This window comes from Engraulis encrasicolus, chromosome 18 (genome assembly GCF_034702125.1).
Source record: "Engraulis encrasicolus isolate BLACKSEA-1 chromosome 18, IST_EnEncr_1.0, whole genome shotgun sequence".
Taxonomy (NCBI): Eukaryota; Metazoa; Chordata; class Actinopteri; order Clupeiformes; family Engraulidae; genus Engraulis; species Engraulis encrasicolus.
In genome coordinates, this window is record NC_085874.1 from 47319711 (window position 1) to 47337691 (window position 17981).

General features: G+C 40.3%; 2 long non-coding RNA genes across 8 annotated transcripts; one reads left to right on the forward strand and one right to left on the reverse strand.

The window, feature by feature from the left end:
- The first annotated feature begins 899 nt into the window (after positions 1 to 899).
- LOC134468669 (uncharacterized) lies at positions 900 to 4129 on the forward strand. 6 transcript variants are annotated; one of them, XR_010038881.1, is made up of 5 exons: positions 900 to 1435; positions 2137 to 2196; positions 2753 to 2840; positions 3131 to 3256; positions 3925 to 4129. It is a non-coding gene; the product is annotated as an uncharacterized LOC134468669 (long non-coding RNA). The 6 variants fall into 6 exon arrangements; XR_010038877.1 differs by having other exon boundaries at positions 2756 to 2840; XR_010038882.1 differs by having other exon boundaries at positions 2761 to 2840.
- A 5867-nt stretch (positions 4130 to 9996) lies between these two features.
- Positions 9997 to 15440, reverse strand: LOC134468671 (uncharacterized). Of its 2 annotated transcripts, XR_010038884.1 has the most exons (7): positions 14927 to 15440; positions 14405 to 14476; positions 14228 to 14314; positions 13692 to 13743; positions 13150 to 13386; positions 12114 to 12172; positions 9997 to 11254 (listed from the first exon to the last, which is right to left on the reverse strand). It is a non-coding gene; the product is annotated as an uncharacterized LOC134468671 (long non-coding RNA). The 2 variants fall into 2 exon arrangements; XR_010038883.1 differs by lacking the exon at positions 14228 to 14314.
- Between the last annotated feature and the right edge of the window lie 2541 nt (positions 15441 to 17981).

Here is a 17981-nt window from a genome sequence, read left to right on the forward strand (position 1 = left end):
ATAAACAAAACATCTATGTCTCCATATCTGCATACTACCAATAATAGCTGAAACAGAGCAAAACTTTGCCAAATTCTTTGCTCCTCTTTTTTGCATTCCTCCTAACTGCAGTCCTCTAACTACATTCTTGTGTACATGGCCTAAGCTTCCAAAGATCAGTACTACTAGTCTGCAATCATACCCCAACTGGGAAATACGTTCCAATAATGGCTGATACTTAAGCACTTTCGAGTAGTAACAAGTGTCCATATACAGATCAAAACAACACCCCACCTCAATAATGCATGCCGATTTTTCCTCTGAATTTACTATTACAATATCGGGTGTATTTGGGATGTTCTGAAAGTGATCAGAATCAGAAATTTCCTGTTGAAACCAGTTCGTTTTCACAGTGCTGTGTAGAAAAAAACTGCAATCCTGTCTTTGGTGTATTTTCTGTAAGTCCTTCGCAACCAGGTCAACCAAACGGTCGTGCCTGGCCACATACTGTCCCTTATAGTGATTGCACCCATTTAGTATATGAGCAACAGTTTCCTTTTCTTGCTGGTTTGAATGCAGGATACAAGAAGGGTCATACTTTGATGGGTACCAAGTTGACAAGTTGTACCTTGTTGGCAGGCATTGCAGCCTTGCTTTAATGGCAAACACAATTATTTCTTCTGAGATGGAGTGATTTTTAAAAACTGAATGGGACACGGATTTGTCGGCGGACTCAAGGAGCGCCAATTTCCCTTGCAGTTTTAGGTTTTTCCAGTGCTGTGCGCTCAATGTTTTGCTGTTATTTAAAAGTGATGCTCTGATGTTTTTAATTTGCAACTGGCATGTCGTGTTGTTTTCGTTCAGGATCACTAGGGGCGAAATCTGGTGGTTTGTCACAATATCCTCGAGTGTGACTACTGAGCCTGATCTCGAAGGATTGCGTCTCATTTATCACGCAAACCAAACTCAAAATTGCGTCAATATAAGGACGCATTCTCTTTTATGTCACACATGCGCAGTGGCCACTCTGCTGCCTGGAGCCCCCCTGACATCTTTGTAGCCTAATTTACTGAAAAATAAGCCGTTATTCATGTTGCTCCACATAACCGCGTATTGCAACTTCATAATTAAATCCCCACAACAAAATACTGAGCTTATGGGCTATTTTAGTCACATTTTAGTTCCTAGACAAAAGTCTGTTTTGCTAGGATATTAATAAAATAACAGAAACTGTTTTATCCTATACGAGAGCATTTGTAGTATTTGTCCAGAAGACTTTTGTGGCTGAAAACCATTCAACCAGTAAGGTTTTTGAAATATTCATTGTAAATAACCCTGATGTACCCCCACTGTTTATGATGATGTCATTTCATCGCGACGTCCATGCATTGGATTGTGGATTTGATTGTACTGCCTGCAGTCTGATGTGGTTTGGCTGAGCTTTATTCATCAATTGGTAAATTAATCTGATAAATTAGATATTTATGATCTACCCTATTTGAATGCTTGACACAGCGGCACATCGGGATGATCATGCAATTTGTTTATCACACAATTCCCACTTCATTTGTTAAGCTAACTTGGTTTTACGAGCTAGCTGCTTCTACACCCGTATTGTATTGCTCGCGTGATTTGTGATGTTAACAGTTTGTTTAGTCCATAATTTATTAACGTGGTTGTTTATATGCGTGTCATCTCAGCCACATCCACCTCTGGTTTGCATGTAACATCAAAATTAGCTGCAAGTTCAGTGTGGTGCAACTAAGTTAGCCTAGCTTTACCAAAGGTGTTGTATGATTGTTCTCCCTTTCCAAGGTCTCTGGCTTTTCCAAAATTCGACATTAGCTCATTTTGCATCACTAACTAATCAGTATTAATGTGTATTTTGTGTGCAAAGTGCCGTTGAAAATATCTGAAAAAGGAGATCTGAACAGAAATAAGAGGAGCTATTAAGTCACACCAACCTAATTGTCTCTTCTAAGCACAATCTTCTCGTTGATTTAATGCATGTCATATTATCCATCCTCTCCACAGAATATGACAACATTGTCTTCATATGGCTGTTTGTATGCATTATCTAACTGAAGTTGTGTGTGGTTTTTCTGTTGCACATTTAAGAAACTTACTATTTCTTTTGGTCTAAATCTTACTTTACAGTTTTACGTCTCCAGTTTTCCCTGAGGTCCAAAATATTCAGTGGAGTGAAACTGTTGATGGGTAAGTAGTAGTTTCATTTAATTCATATGCTGTGTTTTTTAACTGAAGTACAACACAAATCTCAATCCCTCTTTCTCAGATCTCATTCTATCTGGTGACATTAGGATATAATTATCAATATTATAAATGCAGTTTTTAGGCATGTCCTTTGTATGTTCACAAAACCTATGAACGAAAGAGAGGGAAGACTAGGAGGGGCCTAGCAAAACCAAAGAGGCACATTAATACTGTAAAAATGACAATGACAGCATAGACGAGCATCATCATATTGGCTGAGAGGACACTATGATACCTCTTCCTTACGATGGTGAATAGTAGATGAGCTGGATAAAAGAGGGGTTAGAGTTTATGCAAATAGTCTTCCCTTAAAAATATCTACCCCCTGCAACCTTGTATGGAAATGGTCTCATCTTGAAAATCACTTGTATTGATATCATTAATACAATTGCTGAGGGGGTTAGTAGACTTAAGTCAGTGATGTGTATTTCCATTGCATTGGTTAATGTGCAGTCTGTTCAAAGTAAGATTTAATATCTATTGGTTGTGTTTCTGTCAGAAGTACAGTGCATTACCAGGCGAATACACCGGTGGCGACAAGATCAAGCGACAGAGAATCGCTGGACTGTGCAGCAAGAGTGATAGAAGTATGTCCGTTAAAAGCAGAATGCAAGCAGTCCAACATTCCAATTGGCTGTGGCGACTGTTGCAATACCACATCATAGCTAATTTGAATAATAAGTAAAACTACAAACTGTCACTCAAGTCGCGCGAATTGCCTCTAGTTGCCTGAATCACTTTTGTTGCGCGACTCAATGCAAAGTCAATTACTTCCGTCGCTGGAATCGCTGATGTAGTGCTTGGTCTATTTGTGACGGATATGTTGTGGTAGGCTATTCACCTTCTATTCTTGCTATGGTTCATTCTTCTGTTTCAGCAGCAAAATGTAACAAGCTTGTCCTGGAGGACTGCTCTGATGGGGAATGCTGTGGAGGAGAAACAGGCAGACTGTGGTCCATCGTGTGTGCTCCCAGTGCGTTAATACACGGACAGTCCTTTTTAAGTAAGATTTCATATCTCCTGGACCAATAATGAAAATTTGTATTGATCAAACAAAAAAAATGAAGGAGGAATAATATCCATTTATATAATCATTCAATGTGTCATTATGCATGTTTTTGTAATTTCACAGTGACACTTTTACATGTAGTTAAACACATTTCATATACAGACAAAAAATGTGCTAGGCTCCAGTGCTTGAGATTGTGACTGATGTAGACTTTGCAGCTGCACATTTAGTCCACCAGATGGCAGGATTAAGCTTACAAATCAAATAGTTACAATTAACAAAAGGCTTGACCTCAATGGGTGGCTGAACTGGTAGAAACACTTTTAGATGTTATGTTTAGTCATGGGAACTTGTGCCCAAGTCATGGAAAAGTCATGGACATTTGTTGGTTAAAATGTCTTTGAACTCTGATTGGTTGCGTTTCTGTGAAAAGTGGCACATTTAAAAAGATGCATTTCTGCATGTTGCTGTCTTTCTTTAGCCTCCTAGTTTCATAATCAAAAAGCAAGTTCACAGTAAGTAGTTTTGGTATTTTGGGCAGGTCTTTGATGTGCAGATTTAATGTAGTGGTGCGCTGCTTTCTTCATCTACACCTTTCTTCATCCACACCTACTGGTGCTATCACAATAACTGATGTACACTTCTATCTGTGTTGTTTTCAGGTGCAACCAGAGGAATAATGTGATTGAGAGGAAGAGTGGCCCCATACATTGCTTGACCTGGAGCCTACCAAAGTCTAAGGTCTCAGGTAGGCAGCAATTGTGGGAATGTTGTTGGAATGTATTGTGTGTTTGCGTTACAGGGCATTCCACTCATTTCTTTGTGGTTAGACGATTCAATGTCATGAATGTCAGCCAAATCACTGGGGTAACATACTGTATGCTTTTAAACTAACCTTCTGTCTAAATTGAAAAAAAAAACACTACTAACATGATGTTTGCCCAAGTATTGACACTACATCTTATGTGACATTTTTATGGTCGCCCTTTTACATGAAACTTAGTATGTTTCATAAGGGGCCAGTGCACAGTATGTTAGCATTTGACCACCACTGTTTGAGGTGCTGAGGAAATATCTTCAACTCCTCAACATGATGCAATTTCAAATGCCTGAATCTGGACTCATGTACCCTCCACAAGCCGTACACAAGTTTTGATGAGCCTGATTGAAATTAAGAGATGAAACTAAGGTGTTCACTCTTAAATTAGAGCTGATACTAATAGTATTACTGATAGTAGATACTAATAGTATTACTATCTCTCACAGTTTGTAATCATAATTTTAGCATTCCTGTTTAATGATGGAATGCTCTTGCGGAGGACTGCTGATTCTGCTGTGTTGTGTTTTGTAGCTGGTGTTAATGTTGTTGTTTTTTTTATATGGCCATATGCACCGTCATATATTTACTCATGCCCATGCATGTATATTTATTTTGTTTTGCAGGTGTGTCTCCAGAAGAACACATCCCAATGAAGACCCCAGTCATAGTCATCAACTTGACAGCTCAGCCTGTTACTTGAACTGTGTTCTTAGAGCCAAGTGTAACTGAGTTTTCCACACAGTCTGTCCCCCTTAGATCTTGAACTTGCCACCACCTAGTCAACGCATCGGTTTCGGTATGGGAGGCACAGCACGATACCGCTGAGCTAAATGACCAGTCCCATAGCTCAGCGCTGCTGGTACTGTATGAGGCTTCGGGAGGGAGGTTTACTATCCTTCCACGCCACACTCTGCTAGTTGGCCTCCGTTACACAAGCTCGAATAATCCAAGCAGCCAATCCAACTTCTTCAGCACTGCCTTTGAACACTATGAAGAACCACTCAGAACCACTGAATGAAACTAAATGACCACATTATACTGTTAAAGGTCCACTGTGTAGGATGGTGATCAGAGCAGGTATTGCACCTATGCTGCTCATTGCAACTGTGCTACCTATTGTCCATTTTGACTTTTGAATTTTCAAGAATTTTACCAAGTATTTACTAGTATGTACCAATATTTACTAGTATGACCAAAATACAGTACATTATGCAACTAAATTCAAGATGGTGGACAATGGACTCCTTTCATGTTTTCATGAAAAGTGTAATTTTCCCAGTCATAATGAATACTCAGAATTTGATGGTGGTAAGTATTCTGAAAAAGGTTACATTTGTGAATGGCCTGAATTAATGCTGGAAAGAAACTGCTTAAAAATATTACACAGCGTACCTTTTAACATTTCATCTGTAGTAACAGAATGTAGCGTTTCTCAGCTGCGACTCAAACCTAGGCCCTCTTTCGTGGTGGTTGTTGTAATGACACACTAAAAGCGATAATATCTGCATGAAGCTGCTCAGAAAGTGTGACTGGATATATACCTTGATAAAAGCAACAGAATCTTCAAAGAAGAACAGATACAAAATGGGATGCATGCATCATGACATTCCAACTGGTTGCAGTGATATTCATGGAAATGTCTAATGCCTTTTCACCATTAACTTAAACTTCTTTTATGTTCTGTTCTTGTCTCTTTGTTATGATTGAATTAGGAGTTTTAATTTACACAAAAGCTGACACATTTCCCACCTTTCTGTTAAGACTTGGTCCTAAGTGTTCTGATTTGTTTGCTGTTTTATACCTTGTGAATATTGATGATTTTTTAATGATTTTTAATAAACTGTTTTGATCATTACATTGCACGTCTTAGTTATTTACAGGATTTTGGTCACAGTCCCTGGAGATGTGTGGGTTTAGGTGCGTTGCACAAGGGCACTTCAGCTGAGGATGTCGGGCGAGGTAAAGCTGGGATTCAAACATGCAAACCCTCTGATCTTAAACTCATTTCCTCAAGCATTAGACCACGACTGATCACCTTGTTTTACTGGTGATTTCATGTTTAATGCAATAAATAAAACATCTTAGCATTGATGATGCCCTTAGTAATTACTGTCATTGTCTTTTAAAGTATGATCACTGCATTTTGGTCATGGTTATAAGGCCAAGTTAGGCTAACACTGACTTGAGGAGTCTTCAGTGCAGCATATTGATAAAGTCCAGACACTGAGTTAGTTGATTCAATACAGTATGGACAATGAGTCTTTTTGGGCTGCATTATGAAAGAGAGCTGGCCCAAAACCTGGTTTAGTATGTGTTGGTGTTGAATACTCAATAGAAATGCAGGAGCAAAGTGAAATGATATCATGCAGTCTTGTACATTCCTTATGATGTTTAAAGACTACATTCACCATTTCTAGCTACCTTCTAGGCCCATAAAATGTGGTAAGCTATGACATGCTGATGTGTGCTTACAACAACTGTAATCCAATCATGGCATGTAGTTCATGGAATTACATATTACTTGGGTCTCGGATTAAAACTATGCATGTGACATAAAATAATGTTACCTAAAACTTTTCTGAAATCTAATTGCACTCTGTTGCATCCCTTTTATGATAAGAAAAATACAGCCACATGAAATTACACCATGCAGTCTTTTGTACACCCAGGGGCGCAACTACAGTATATGCGACGAATGCGTTGCAGGGGGGCGCCAGAGAGAGGGGGGCACCAAAGGGAGGGCATTGGAGGGCGCCAAATAATGGGTTTTTTTTGGTGGTGGGGGGGGGGCACCTAATAGTTCTTGCATACCCCCCCAGAAATGAGTAGTTGTGCCCCTGTGTACACCAGTGATACACATATTTCAAGACTACAAGACCACTAGGATTCTATCACCATTTCCAGATACTTTATAGGCTGGTAGAATGTTGATTATATGCTGCCAGGACATTCTGACATGTCCATACAACAACTCTTCCAGGCATGGCCCGTATTCTAAAGAATTGTATTATTTGAACCCAAGATTTAAGCCATGCATGTGACATACAATAATTTCCTGAATTATGCTGTGTAATCTAATTGCAATTTACACACTCACTGGTTCTGTAGCACCACCTTATACACCACATTTTATCCTTAATCCAACAGGGGTTTCATCATTTTCAGTTTGTTTCATCATTTTCAATTTGTGTAATCCCTAACAGTAACATAATGTTCCACGTGCTCATATTTGTTTTCAATAACTGCCCTATAACTCTACTACAGGCTATTCATTATGGAATTCGTGATAATTAGGGTTAGGGTTACCATTTCTAATTTCCTTTTATTGCAGGATGACAAAATTCGGTATGCAACATCAATGTGTAACGAAAAACATGGGATTGGAGTCTGATTGTGGATTACTCATTGTTAAACTCAATAGCGCCCCCTAGGAATTCTTTTTTTTGACATTTTTGGCACCATCTGCTGGCAACATGCAACAATCTGGAAATCTAAAATTTGGCATAGAACATCTTTGTGTCTCCCAGAATAAGTAAATTAAGTCAAATTACAGATTTCCTAGCCACAGACTCTGTAGCGCCCCCTACAATTTCATGCACTTTCTCTCTTTTTGACAACTTTGGCCCCACCCCCTTGGAATTCAAAAGTACATACAGACTTCATATTGGATATGTCACTTATATAGGTCACGCTGAACATGTGAGTGAAGTCAAAATGCAGCCAACACATTTGCAGACTCAATAGCGCGCCCCCTAGAAATTCTATTTTTTGTCAGTTTTTCCTCATTTTTGACCCAGTCTACAGCCAACACATAAAAAGGTAGAAGCCTGCAATTTGATATGTTAGATCTATGTGTCACACAGAATAGGAAAAATAAGTTAAATTACAACTTCCATGTTCACTGGCTCTATAGCGCCCCCTAGAAATTCCACATTTTTGATTTTTGGCCCCGCCTCCCAGTCACATACAAGCAGGTAGAGGGCCAATATTTTACAGATATGTTTGTCACTATAGCCTCTATCAAAATATGTGCCATATGTTGACATTCCATGAAAAAAAGGTGTTACGCCTACCAAGCTGTAAATGGCTCCTTCGCTTCTTTTAATGGTACCTTTTTAGGATGGCTGTGGGCTAAGCATCGACAGAGCATGAAAATTTGGTGTAATATATTTTTTTTTTGCAGATCATGTATTTCTGCATCAAGACAAGTCAAAATAAGAATGTTTTGATGTTTTTTGACCAATTTATTGACTTTTAAGCATTAAAAGTCACAACCGTTGGATGCCAAAATTACACATGGCAAGCATTTCCCTTTCCCCAGAGTGGCTACTATTAGTCAAATGCCTGAAAAATGGTTAATATAATTTCAGCACATATCCATTTGTCAATTCAAGTACATATTGGGATGTGTAAGTGGGTAATAAATGATTTATTAACTTAAAATTACCAACCGTCATAGCCGTTTCCTACCAAAATTATGCATTTCCAAGCATCCCAGTTTGCCCCACAGTGGCTACATTGACTCAAATACCTGAAAATTGGTTTATTTCACCACAGCACACATGGCTTTGTCAATCCAAGCACATATGGGGATGTTTAAATGGGTTTTCAATCATTTATTTACTTATAAGTATCAAAAGTCTTAGTCGCTTGCTGGCACAATTATGTATTTCCAAGCAATTCAGGATGCCCCACGCATGGCTATTGAATCAAGCGTCTAAATCTTGGATTATTTCCTATCAACTTGCCAATTCAAGTGCATATGTGGATGTTAAAGAGAGTTTTAAGGATGTATGGACATAAAAGTAGGCTACCAAAAGTCATAGCTTGCTGCCAAAATAAGCATATACGTTCCCCCCAGTGGCTACATTGAGTCAAATCATGCTGGATTATTTCTGCAAGGCGTATATTCACCTATCAATTAAACTAAAATGTGGATATTCAAGTGGGTTTCGAATTAGGCTATGTAAGTTATGTGTGTAGACAAAACATACCTATTTTTACAGAAAAAAAAACGAACTGGCAGCATATCCAAAACGGTCTCAGATTTGACATTGCAAAACTGTTTTTTATTTTTATTTTAGAATGGCACACATCTGGCCTATAAGCACAACTCAAAATACATATTTACAAGTGGGTTTTGAAGGATCCAAGCCAGGAGTATTAAGACAAAATGCCAAAATCAAAATCTGAAATAAAGTTAGGCCAAACTAAATATTTGTTTTGTGTGTAATATTGTTTTGTGTGTAATATTTTTAGTATTATTTCCAGAGTAATACTAATACTACTGCTGCCCATTAACAGATGTTAGGAGACCTTTTTAATGAATACTTACCACCGTCATGAAATTCAAAGTAGGCTATTTGTTATGACCGCCATTTTGAATGTCCAGAAATAGAATTTTTAGCTGCAAAACTTACTGTACTTTGGTCATACTATTAGATATCACTTTAGGCCTATTATTTAGTAATTAATCATGAAAAGATCTAATTTGGCAATGGGCAGCACTGTTTCAATGAGCAGCATAGTTGCAATACTCTGGCCAACATCCTACACAGCGCACCTTTAAGTAGACCTAATATGTAACGAATTGGTCATTGCCATTCTGGTAACAGCTAATTTAGGTCTACAGGGGTAGTGTTTTAAAATGTTACATATACTCTTCTCCATCATCATGCATGGTAGTTCATATTGTGTTACATATGAATGAGCTGTTTCATTGGCCTGGGCCCACTCATATTCCTCTGACAACCAAATTTCATGTTCAAGTCTTGTTACAACATACATTAATGGTGTATGTGGGCCAACTGTGTAATACACATTTGAAATGATCCCATGGGCTGCATGAAATTAAGATTTTGCCCCCAGTGTTATGTACAATAAAACTGTAAACAATACGCTACACACAGAGCTGTCAAAGTCTAGCCATACCAGACGTTTATTTCACTGAACTCGCATCCCAGCATGCCCTGCACAAATGTTATTATGTCGTCTTCAAGTAGCATCAGGAAATATGAAATATCAGCACAGGCAACAGAGCAGACATAACATTTCCCCCCTCCCCAGGGCTCCCCAGGGGAGACCCAGGAACATCATTCATATTGTCAGAGTACATAGTCTCTGAGATGGCCTGGATGGGCCCTCGTACGGGCCGGTCGCCTCCAGGTCTGTTGCAGTAGGCGGCGGCACCTTGCGAACACGGCGGAAAATGGCGGGACCCAGCTGCTCAGTCACTTGCAGTGGGGCAGAACAGAATGACTTGAGCTTGTGGCCCCGGGTAGGCCTGCGGATCCTCAATCAGTCCAGTGGAGCAAGTGTGGGGCTTTTAACCCTGTGGGAGCGGTCAAAGCACTGTTTCACTCTGTGTTGATGAGTGGCGACCCAGCTGCTCCAGTGTCTGGTGTCGCGCACCATGCGGGGCAGATGGTAGTGGGCCAACAGGGAACTGCAGACGATCCAAAGGTAAAGGCAGTTCGGTCTAAGTTTAATGTGAAGACTAGCAAAAAACACATTCTATTAATTTAACATATACTCAACTCCAAGCTCAAACCTGATAAAGGCATATAGTATATTGACAATTCAGAATTCAAAACAAGGACCAACCAGATGTGTCAATTACGTAAACTTTGACAAAGTTTTGTATAAAAATCACCTGTCACATCGACTTGACTGGTCCCTTGAAGAAGAAATATTACAGACTGTACACAATTCAGAATCGTTGGCAGGCATCATTAATGTATCACAGCTATTCAAAACACCTGAAATAAAATATGACTTATAGTGGATCGTGTAGAATTATACTGTGAGTCTGCATACAGCCTCTGGTCATGCCATGACCAAGTGAAGACGTATGGCAGTTCTTCAGTCACTTGGTCATAATTCGGCATCCTGGGATGGGAGAGAGGAGGGACGATTCGGCATGACAGTCTGGTAGATGAAGATGTTGGCGAGTCTGGAGTTGCGGAAGCAGATACTCCTGTACCTCTACCCAGAGGGCAGCAGGCTGAACAGCTTGTATGCGTTGTGGTATCACTGCCAATAATCAGTCCTTCATAGGTGAAGCAGGTGGTAAATGTCTTGCTTGAGGGGAGTGGGGTCCCAGAAGCCTTGTTGTAGTCTGTGCAGCTTCCACCCCACATAGTGATGATGAATCTACGGAATTCGGTGACACACTGGAAACAACATAAAAAACAGGAGATATATATTTTAAACAAATATATACATTTTTTTTTAAAGCAGGAGATATATACACAGAAACATATACATAACAATCTCAAATTAAATACAGATTCAGACATTATAATGGCTTTCCACTTGTTGCTGCATTTGGGGAAATGATACATTTTTTTAGTGTACTCATCCCTCTCAACTTTCAAGCAGTTTGTGGAGACTCATCTCGTCTGAGAGAGCTCCCCTACATAACAAAGCATTCATTCCTAATCTGTAATTCATAACCCAATGCACTTACTTTATCCTGCTTACACACGATCAGTAGGTCTTCAGTTTTACAATGGTTTACTTGTATACAGCTGTCCTGTGTTCACCCCACACTCTGATCCACATGGATACACATTTGGATAAAGTGTCTGCTAAATGCATTGTAATGTAATATAATGTGATAAAATCACAACACCAAAACAACAACTAAACTGTACTTAAGTTAACCTTCCTCTACTTGGTGGGTTAAAAGATGTCAAGTAGACATATTCTTTTCAGCTTTACAATGTAGAGGGGTGATATTTGTGTGGAGATCTACAAACACAACTGGGAGGTTAGCATGGTCCATTCTGCAGGAGCAGCACTGAGCAATGTGTGCGGTGTGGGGGAGATAATATGTTTAGGTTGAGAAATATGGTTAACTACTTCTACTGTGATCCACCTTCATAGTACACGGACGTAAGACACTTTACCACTGACAGATATTTGGTTGTCTATTGACCCCAAGTGATGGCCTTCAAAAATATCACAGGCGGGATAATGGAGCGCAACTTGAAAAGAATATGCTTTTTCGACAGATAAAGTAAAACATACCTGCAACCAAACTGGCAGCGTGTTCACTCATCATCTCCTTAGCACATACCCATTAGAATCTGTGAAAAGTGTAACATGCAATGAAATTAGAGTTGTCTGCCTGTATTGTGAAACTCAAACATTCTAATGACTAATCTTGCGGAGCGAGTAATTAGTGGTGTGTGTGTGGAGTCAAGTCAGTTATATTGTCATTTTCTTCATATGCACAGGTTATACAAGTAAAATGAAATTCTCACTCTATGCCATGTCAGGACATAGTCTGTAAATGTCAGTTCTGTGTATGTCTGACATTAGTGCAAGACAGGACACGTAAAACTAGTAACAATAAAGTAATTAATTAATAAATAATTACAACAAGCAGCGTTGGTGCATTGTATGTTACAGAGGCCAGCAGTTCTTGGTAGTGGAGGTCTGAGGTAGTGCAGGTAAGGTGCAGGTAAGGTGCAGTCACATGGTGCGGTTCCATAGGAGCTGTCTGTGTGTGTGTATGCGTGTGCGTGTGTGTGTCCTTTCCACGAGGGACAGGATCAACAAGCCGGTATGTACAGTATGATGTCAAACGCAAACAGGTCATTTGAGTAATCTGGGTCTTCACTTTTTCCCTTGGATGCTCATCAGTGTAGGGCCTCTGAAACTTGGTCGAAGTAGACAAATACTGAGGCACTCAAGGTAACATTTTTTTCTTTTATTATTTGGCTACAATGCCTACGTGTTTCGATCCTTATGTCCCTTCCTCAGGGCATATGTAAAAATTGTAACCTTTAGGAGTTTAGTGCCTCAGCATTTTTCTACCTATGTATGATGTGTTGTATGTTGTTGCAGGGTCCAGACAGTTATTGTTGGGTAGTGTATGAATGGGATAGTGGGGTAGTGTGTTTAGAGAATGCCAAAAATCTGCATATAAGCAGTGTAGTCAGTAGATCCACATCACAAGATGAGATTCTGGGGGGTGAAATGGGATGAATTTGATGTGCAAAATAGAAAGACCACAGCTGACCGACCAGTATGACAAAATGTTCAGTTTGTGTATGCTTACCTGCAAATTAGTCTCTGGAAGTAGGAGGGGGAGGGCTGGATTATCTGACGGAGGCTGGACAGGATGAATTCCATGGGAATGGTTGAAGAGGGCAGTCGGGGTGCCCGGAGTGTCATCACTACCCCTCGCTGCAGCTCCTGGATCAGCTGGGTTGTTGGCACTGCCTGGGCTGAGGAGCTGGATTTCTGTTTTTGCCATGATTGGTAGACCCTTTGAATAACTCGTTACCAGCATGATCTATGTAGGTGGGAACAAGCAAAATCCACAAAGATGGTGTGTATACAGCAGGGGTGAAAGTAGTTATCATGTCTTACAGGTGCTATACCCCACCCATCCCCACCCTCAACCAAACAAAATAAACATGAGCACTACAGATCTATAACTGACTCTTTCAGGTGTCTTCATAGGACACTTGTCTCAAATGGCAGTGTATGTGTTTTTCCACACCTTGCTTTTTCAGATGAGGGTTTTTGTCCAGCATTAACTCTGTTCTCTTACCAGCTATGTGCTGCTGCTGTAAATGTTATACCAGTCATACACACCTGTGCGCAACGGTACACTTTCAGATGCCTAGGAGCGATGCGATGGAGATGCCTAGGGAAATGCAGACATAACATATGATGACCATATGATCACAAGACTACTACTACTACTACTGTAACAAAACAACAACAAAAAACACAAATAACAGTACTAAAAACATTATGGTAAGCTTATTTAGTCACACAGCATCTCATTCATATGCAGAAAAAATAAATAAAACAGCCCCACCCAATGAAGTTCGATATAGAGTTGGGGGAATTAGAATATGTAATGGAAATGGGCCATTTTATACAGAGAAGCATTTGAAACAAGGTAGACACAGTTTTGGCTGCAATGCTAGGTTGGGTGCCATGGTCAATAGGACTTTTTTTTTTTTTTTTTAATTACTATGACATTATACTTTAGCTGACGCTTTAGTCCAAAGCACAGAGTATTGGTTACAGTCCCTGGAGCAGTGTGGGGTTAGGTTACGTGCCTTGCTCAAGGGCACCTCAGCCATGGAGCAAGATAGGGAGTGGAAAAGTGGGATTCTAACCTGCAACCCTCTGATCTGACGCCTGCCTCCTGCTCTAGGCTGCCTACTTCATGTATAGATGCAAATGTAAGTTCAAACACATTTTACCTGCATGTACAGAAAGAATGGAATTTGAACTTGAAACACCTAACCAAACCTGTAGCCTACACACACAAAATGACTGCCCATGTAGCCTACCTGGGACAGAAGCACCAGCTCAGTAGGTTAATGACAGAACCAGTCCGAAGCAGGTACAAAATATCCTGTCACCTGAAAGTTGGGGGGGGGGAGAGAGAGAGAGAGAGAGAGAGAGAGAGAGAGAGAGAGAGAGAGAGAGAGAGAGAGAGAGAGAGAGATTAGTGAACCTGTCAAGCAAGTGCTCTGCTCAGAATGAGATTTCAGACTACATATCGCGCTATTTACTCTCTTTAGCAGAACTTTGGCGCATCTGACGTCGTTTTCAAAGTTCTGCTTGCTTGATGAGGCCGAGATACCGCTTGTAAAACCAAACAGTATACATAATTATGGACAGAATAATTTGCCACGCGAGCAATAATGGGTAGGCTAGGCTAGGCTAGGCTACACAGTAGAAGCAGCTGGCTGGTAAAACCATCTGTGACAGTCAGAAAAGTTTGGCGACTAAACCAATGATGTGACCTGGAAGATGCATTCAAATATAGCAGTTAATGCACATTCACCTTATCAATTAAATTAACTTACCTCCAGTCCAATACGGTCCAGCTAAACCCAGTACATGGGAATGCAGTCCGTAAAATCCACAATCCAGAGAGTGGTCGCAATAAAATGACATCATTGGTGTAGTAGCAGAGGGAAGGGGTCTGGGGATTTATGAATGAAATATTTGAAACTATTCAAAACGTTGTAGGCCTAGAGGTTGTTGTGCGCAAATCACGCTCTGGACAAATTTATGTCAATGTTTAAAGGGTTCGTTTTAATTCAATCAAACAGAAAAAGACTTGCTAAAATCAAAACTTGACTTTAACAGCCCAAAAGAGCTCAGTATTAGTTTGTGGGGACTTAACAGCATATTTATAATGAGTCGTTACGTTAAGCAACGTGAATATCGTTTTGTTTTTGTTATAAATAGGCTAACAATAAAGCCTCCTGGCCTTAAAAGATAGTGCTGGCTACTGCGCATGTGTGACATAAAAGAGAATGCGTCGTTATATCAACGCAATTTTGGTTTTGGTTTGCGTGATAAATGAGACGCAATTCATTCGAGATCACGTTGGACTACTGCTCCGTCAGTGCTCCTCCAGGACAGTTCAAGTCGCGCTCGTTGGCAAAGGTCGTTGAGATCTATCCAATCGGAGCGCACCCCGAATCCGGCTGCCTTGATGTCGAGTTTGCCGTTTTCTTTCAGTTTGAATCCAAGAAACTGGGGGTCGCTGGGAGAGGCAGGTGGTATTTTACGTCGCTGTAGATGTAACAACAGCGATGCGCGTGCCAGTTCTCTGACAGTGGTGTCATCACTGTTTAACATGTTGATGAGATGCCCTGTTCTTGTAGCAGTGTAAATCCATTCTACATTTGGGACACCTAGGCCCCCATCGTTGCGTGATTGGAAGATAATAAGGGCGTTCGTGATGGCGTAATTTTGACGAAGTTGAAAATTTGCTAGGCAGCGAGCATGCTCAGTGTGTCCGCGTGAAGCATCATGGTTAGAATTTGCCGTTCAAGACGCAGTTGAAGGGAGTGACCTCTGCGCGGCAGTCGTGTCACATGGCGTTGAACCATCGCGGGAACAAAAGTTTTGTCAAGCAACTCCGCAGTAGCAGAAAGCTACTGCCGGGCAGCGAGTTTGCGAAACACAGGATGATATTGCGCCCAACCGCGTTTTGCGTCTCCGATTGGCTACAACGGCTCCCTTGTTCCTCCCCTCTGATGGCTTTCATTTGACAGCAAGAGTGACACTCGCTCAAAGCAGGCTTGCAGAACATTCGTGTACAAGTAATTTGGCCGATCTCTTGAAACAGACACTAAAGTAGGGTAACAAACAAAAAGTAGGCTACCCAAACCATTTACGATGCAATAGCCCTACACAAATGCCGTATTTCATTTTAGCGTGGTATGGCATATCTCAACAGATGTGCCAAGTCAAACAAACGTAGCCATAGCCTACCCAACAACGCAGTGAGCTCCAGTATTTGATTTCATTTTTTATTTACATAGCCTAATAAATGAAAGCGTCAGCTAAATGCAATGTAATGTAGCCTAATCCTACTGCATAAACTCCTGTGTTTATACAAATGCCGTATCATGTCATTTTATTAGGCCTATGGTTTGGCTCATCTCTTGGCTCATCTAAGCGTGCAAATGTAAAATCAAGCAGCACAGCAAAACAAACCATGATAAACAATGCAACATGATGCACAGCAACATGAGCCAGTGTGACAGCAAACCACACCAAAAATGAATAAGTAGGGCCTATGCAAAACAACGAAAATGTAAAATCACAAAATGCAGTCAGTTTAAAAACATGCAAACCAACGAAAATGTAAAATCACAAAATGTGGTCAGTTTAAAAACATGCAAACCAAGGAAAATGTAAAATCACAAAATGTGGTCAGTTTAAAAACATGCAAACCAAGGAAAATGTAAAATCACAAAATGTGGTCAGTTTAAAAACATGCAAACCAAGGAAAATGTAAAATCACAAAATGTAGTTTGTTTAAATCCAATCCAATATGCCTTGTCTTTCATCATTGTGTTGATTTGCCACTGTAGGCCTAGTTCACTCCTTGAAATCTGATGTATACCTTGTTCCAAATACTTAATACATTTTCTAGGCTACAATCCAATATGCCTTGTCTGTCATCATGACACCACCTATTTTTTGTCAGGTCACAGGCAAAGTTGGTTAAAACTGATGTACTTAGACAACAGAAAACTATCACCGCAATTTCAGTGTTTCATTACAGACCTTATCAAAGTAGGCTATCCATGTGTTAATGTTAGATCTAGAAGTGGGGATTAATTGATATGCAGAATGCAGTTCCTAATATGACCACCAGATGGATTTACCGACATTTGCTACCACATGTGATGGACTCGGTGGACAACCCAGATCACCTCGAGGTTTGGATAATGTAGAAAAAAATGAAATTGTAGGCTACGAAACGTCATTTGCATTGCATCGTTGGGTAGGCCTGCTTTTGTTTAGCCTATGCTTTTAGTGTCATCTGTTTCAAGAGATGAACCAAACCATAATAAAATGACATGATACGACATTTGTATAAACACAGGAGTTTATGCAGTTAGGATACATTAGGCTACATTACATTGCATTTAGCTGACGCTTTCATTTATTAGGCTATAATAATAATAGGCTACTGGAGCTCACTGCATCGTTGGGTAGGCTAGGCTATGGCTACGTTTGTTTGACTTGGCTCATCTGTTTCAAGAGATATGTCATACCACGCTAAAATGAAATAGACACAGCATTTGTGTAGGGCTATTGCATCGTAAATGGTTTGGGTCTACTTTTTGTTTGTTACCCTACTTTTAGTGTCTGTTTCAAGACATCGGCCAAATTACTTATAGGCCTACACGAATGTTCTGCAAGCCTGCTTTGAGCGACAGTTGACATTCTTGCTGTCATATGAAAGCCATCAGAGGAGAGGAACAAGGGAGCCGTTGTAGCCAATTGGAGACGCCAAACGCGGTTGGGCGCAATATCGTCCTGTGTTTCGCAAACTCGCTGCCGGGCAAGAAGACCTCCTCCATGATGTGAGGAATCTGCCGTGATTGGCGT